A 6,000-nucleotide genomic window follows, 5' to 3' on the forward strand; every position below is an offset into this window, starting at 1 on the left:
TTAAACCATTGTCTAAAGGACCACCATAACTACAGAAATCAATTTAAAATTACAATCATTTAAAATTGCAATTCTCACCACTCAGAGCTATGAACTGGATTGTAAACTGTCATTTAGAACTATCAAAACTACAGCTTGTGATACTCATCTTGTACACTTAATGCAGTGCCAGTAGATAATAACTCATCTTTCCCCCTATGTTGCCATGGAACAGAAGTTTTGGAGAAAGATTCCATTTTTTAAGGCCTGCCAGGACAGTAAATCAACATTTTACAAAGTAACTTCCAGGTATTTCTGATGGATTTAGAAGTACTAAAGGCAATGCTGCTACCCCACAAACCCCTACAAGATATATTATCTCCTCAGTTCTGCAGTAGCTACATTAGTGATTTCCAAACTGCAAGATGTTTATCTGAACAAAAGGAACATGCAATTAGGACAGAAACTGATTGACAAGACCAAAGGCTATGGCAGGAGACAGGTGACACAAGGAAACACATGTTGATGTGAATAAGACATTATCAAGACATTGTTCTGCTGTCCACTGAAGTTGCAGCTTTTAATCAATCTTGAATCTGTCAAAGTGTCATCTTGGATTGTTCCCAGAAAGCAAACAATGTCTATCTGACACTTAGGGAAACTCAGTGAATTTCTCCAGATTTTGCTTGGATTTGCCACTATGCACCTATTTGAATTTCTTGCTTATTTCAATAATGTATCATTAATTCTTTTTTTCCTCTAATATACCCAACTCAAAAAACAAAAGTATCTGTATTTTTTCCCCTAATATATACTGGAAAGGCATATTTCTTCAATCAACTAAACTCAGTTTTCTCGTACAGCACCTCTCTATTCATAACCAATGCCTAATATTTCAATTTTATTAAAAAGTCATTAAAATCAGTATTTTAAAAGTATTTGATTGAATATGCATGCAATAAACAAACAAAATAAATTGCTATGCAAGTATAATAAACTAATTCCAGTGAAGTTCATCCTGCTTCTGAATAGAATGGTATCTTTCAGGGTAGCAGTGTATAGATGAAATATGACACAGCCGTAGGAGCCCAACCAAAGTTTTCATAAACTTATGCTGCTTTTCCCACAGCAACTCTCTTTTCTCTCTTTGTGTAGCTCTTTATGTGGAGTTCTTATGCTCCCCCCTGAAATGGCTGTTGTTTTTAGAGTTCAAGTCATACAGAGAAAGGGAATTTCTCTGCAGAAGAATTGATGTCTGACAACTATTTTAGCTTTTCTATAAATGAACAAATTTTCTAGTAGTTTCAAGGGAATACTTTTACAGAGATTGAATCTTTTCAATCTTTTACACACAGCTATAAGCATTAATTAGATAAACTAGTTCCCAGAAGCCAACAAGGTTACCTTAAAAATTTACTATTATGTAAGGTCTAAGTAAAATGTGTCAACCTTTATAGCAAGTAAACCTTTTGGGAACCCAAGATAACTGCAGAACAGTTATAGACTTAATACAGTTACACAGAATCTCAGAAACCTCTAAGAAGGCATAGAACTTAGTCTAGGTAAAAGAAAACTTCAAAAGTCTTTCGTGTTCCTTTCAAGCCTAAGGAGTTTATAATGAATAATGTTACATTACACAGAATCTCAGGGAGCATCATAATGACTTCTCATTTATTATGAAAAGTTGTCACCATAGCAAACAACACAAAACTATGAATATTAATAAGGGAGCCAATTAAAGCTCAGTATCAGCTCATATTAGGATGCAAAACAATCATCAGAACACTCCCAATAACCACAAACAAAACAGACACTTGTGAAAAGACTGAAAGGTAAAGAACCTTATAAGATCTGATAACTGGAAGAAGCAAAACAGTATGGACTGGTGGGGATGGATACTGGAAGAAACCAAGAGCAATTTCTGCTATGTGCCAAAGATATTTGCATTTTATTTTAGTGTGTAATCCATTTTATAATTGGGTTTTGTAGGTTATTTCATATATACAGCAGGACATAAAATTTGGCTGTATATTTTGTGCCAGAGCTAGATCCTATTCCTCCTTTATTGGAAGTTTTTCCAAGATTGTCTCATTCCTATATTGGAATACTGGCTCAAGCACAGCTCTGCCTATGTACCCACTGAGCAGAAGCTCCAGTCCTGGAGTCACTGCAGACCTGAGTCTGATCCTGCTGTGCTGTTATGGACCTGCCTGGTGCTCACTGCTGTGCCCTGCCCTGGCTGCACCACTGGCCCTGACCCCGAGCTCCAGGAATTGCCAGTCTGGCCTCGGAGCTGTTCCATCAGCACAGGCTTCAGCACTGTTGTTGACCCTTGCTGCCGTTCCCAGGCTTGCCTGGGGTACTGGGCTGGGGCACTGGCTGCCCTGGCCCTGCCCTGTTATCCTGCCTCACTGCCCCTCCCTTGGGAGCAGCAGCTCATCCTCACTTAGTTACAGCCTCAAACCTGCACATTTGTACAAACCCACCTAGGGATGAAGAGTCTAGCTTTCAGATGTGCCACAAAGATTGGATTCTTAGGTGCATACTTCATAATTACTAAAAAACATCAAATAGATTGTACCAAGAACTTCAGGATGTTAGTTAAAGCATTAGACTTTAAAACCAGTCAAACAAAAATAACTTACCAAAATCTATTTGGGATAACTTCAGGAAAGAAAATGTACATCAACATGTCACATCAGCTCACCATCACTTACTTGTTCTAAACTGCAAATTGCCTTGCAAAATAAATCTCTTTGCTTCCATACTAGAGTTCCTAACAATTTCATATGCACTTAATTGGGTTTTTTTCTGACACAAATCTTCAATTCCCTAATTTTTTCTCAGTTATCTCAGTGTCCTTTTCCTCAATCTCTTTCAAGTAAAATATTTTCTCTATATATTGTGAACTGCTAACTTATCTTGCTTTCCACTTTTTTACTCAAAAATTTTTAAAATATACTAATTAAACGGGTAACAATTGTAAATTGTAAAAAAGCCCATAAAAATTGATTGAACTTGAAATTCACTGTATATATGAGATTTAGCATTCTCCATCCCCGATTTTAAATTTTGTTTATATTTCCTCTGCTGTACAGAGCTACTGTAACAGTCTTGAAAATTATTTAGAAACATTTTTTCAAAATCGTCTTTTAAAGTACTACTTTTAATGGAACCAAGGGCAATAGTTTTAGGCCACAGAAGATGTGAAGGAAACACATTTGAGAGAGGCAAGAGGGTGGAACTGAAATAGGAAACGGCAGCAGAGCAGGAAGGATCATCAATAAGCATGTGAGTTTGAGTGACAGATGAGAATTAAGCCTGGGGTACAGTGGAATGAACTCGCAGCACTGTGCTGGTACACAAAGGGTTTAATTTTACATAAGACTTTCATTGAAAAGATCTGCATTACTGTAATTACATAAATTAATAACATTTATTTACAGTTTTAAATTATTTATTATACAAGAGTAAACATCACCTCAAGCTGAATACCTTCCTACCCACACTGCTTTCTGTAACTCAAGCAGAACAAAGCTGTCCAGGAGGCCAAAGAGCTCAGAGGAATGATCTTTAATATGTGAAAATAGCTCAGACTCAGGGAAGCCTCTTGGTTCATGGGTTTTGATATAAACAACTCTTTTACCTTGCTTTTGGAACACACAAGTGTTTAGAGAACAGCCTATGAATAATAATTAAATGCAAAACCACCAATCACTAATTATAATGTCAATGTCTTTCTATATTTTGAAAATAATCTGCCAGTTCTGAAAGCTGGGAACCAGGGGATATTCATAGCCAAAAGCCTTGCATGTGATAGACATCTTTTGTTAAATGCCTCTTTTGGACCTTATTTGTTTTGGCAGCAAATAAGAAGCAATACCTTGTTATAGAAAATCAGTTATGCTTACCTATTCTGTAATTTAAATTTGAGGACTCTCTTACTGAATGATCACAACAGAAAAATGTATATATTCAGAAAACTATCTGTTTAAACAGACGGATATGCATGGAAATATGGCTTTTGTTTAAGGAGTTCATAACCTGTAGCCAAGAGGTGGAGGTGGAAATTTTCATGGTTTAGAAATAATTTTATGCTTGTCTATCATTTTTTCTGTTATCTAGGCATGAATAATGAAACAAATCACTGGAAAAATGGCTGTAAACTGATCACCTCAAATTAATGTAGACCTCAGCAATTGTTTGCTTCTCTCTCTATGGAAAACCAGGAAAGATTAATTACATTTTTAAGAGGCCATTTAATGCCCATGACATTTCAAGCACTAAGAAACTTCTAATACTATCACATTGAAGCTTTCTTTTCCGTTTTCATCCATTTGAAAATACACATGCATTTTACTGTCACAAATCACTATGTTAGTTAATATCGGTTTAATGATTATATAAAAATCAACTTTGCTAGTGGCTGCAGATCATGAAGTCAAATTTTAGCAATATAACTCATTTTAACACAGCAGTTACAGTACCCAAGCCATTAGAAAAGAGGAAGCACTGATCAAGCCAAACACTTTAGAACAAGATACTCAACCCCAAATTTGTCAATACAATCTGTGTAGGTCTAGTAATGTTTTGTGGGCAGCATATCCCTTCCAGTGTAGGTATACATCACACCCATTCACTTGCTATGAAGGCAGAAATATAATAAACCATATATGTTTATTTCTATCTAAAAAATGGATTTTTAGTTGCCTTTTTTTTAATGTAATATTTTTTTCTCTTTGTTCAATGATTGCTTTACAGCTCTACAGAGAAAACAAGTATCACACGACAAATCAATATTTTAAAAAGAAAGATCCTTGTCCCTGTTTTTGTATTTCCCTAGGTTTTGGGTTTAGTTGGTTGCTTTTAAAAGAAATATTTGCTCCACTTTGCTTGTTTTGGAAATGTCCCTAATCAATTTTATGCTGTTTGTTTTAGTTTATGCTTAACAGGTATATCTGTACATTTCTGGCTATACAGCAACATTATTTCTACCTCAGTAGTACCAGAGATTAACCATGAAATTATTTTTCCTACAAGTAGTAGCATTCAGCACTGAATACTAATAATGCATAAAGTGTGAACAAATTGATTTATCCTATGGCTACTACGGAGCGGTGCAATGAAGTATACAATAAATAATTGATTGCTGATTTTTAAAAATTCAGCAATTCACTCATTAATTACATTATAGAAAAACTCAGATGATTTATGGGTTTTGGGGTATTTTTTACTAATATTTTCCCCTTCTCTTTTGGTCTTTTTTTCTAAGCCTCTAGGGAAAAAATATTGCTCCAATAAGAGGTTACTTAATTTACCACAACCTTCAAGTTTTGATTTAGCGAGCTTTTGCTTTATGGAAAAATGTTACTCAGTTACACTTAATTAGTCATTAGTCTACACCCAAAGTCAGTAGCCAAAAACATGATTTATGTACATAACCAAAGAACTGATGAATAATATCAGTCTAAAAAATCACTTAAGGAAGAAATTTGGAATATATTAATACTTAAATATTTACAGGACAGTTAATTTTGGTGCTTAATGCAGTTATTCAAAAGAAATAGTCTCATCCACATGCCAGGTTTTCTGTATAAATGCAGTTATTTGGAATAAATACACATCTCTAAGTTTTAAAATAATCATATTTCTGTTCAGAATCTTTGAAAATACCTATAAAGATAAGATAAAATACCTATAAATACAGATAAAAACTTTTCATCTAAAAATAATAGTTTAGTGCTGACTCTCAATTTAGTATTATAAAAGCTCATTGAATTTCAATACAATTATTTGGTACAAAGAGGGTAAAGAATTCCATAGTCAGACTCGGTTAGCTTCTTTTGGTTTAGCTTAACCTGCTCAGAGGCTCAGATCTTTGCTGAAAATGACACGTCAGCACAGATGATATGCTAATGACTGGACATGTGCTTAGAACAACACAGAGAAACAGCTCTTGAGTGCTGCCATTACTGACAGCTCTCACCCTGAGGAAGCACTTGTACTTCTCTGTAAATACCC

This window comes from Melospiza melodia, chromosome 15 (genome assembly GCF_035770615.1).
Source record: "Melospiza melodia melodia isolate bMelMel2 chromosome 15, bMelMel2.pri, whole genome shotgun sequence".
In the NCBI taxonomy this organism is placed as follows: Eukaryota; Metazoa; Chordata; class Aves; order Passeriformes; family Passerellidae; genus Melospiza; species Melospiza melodia.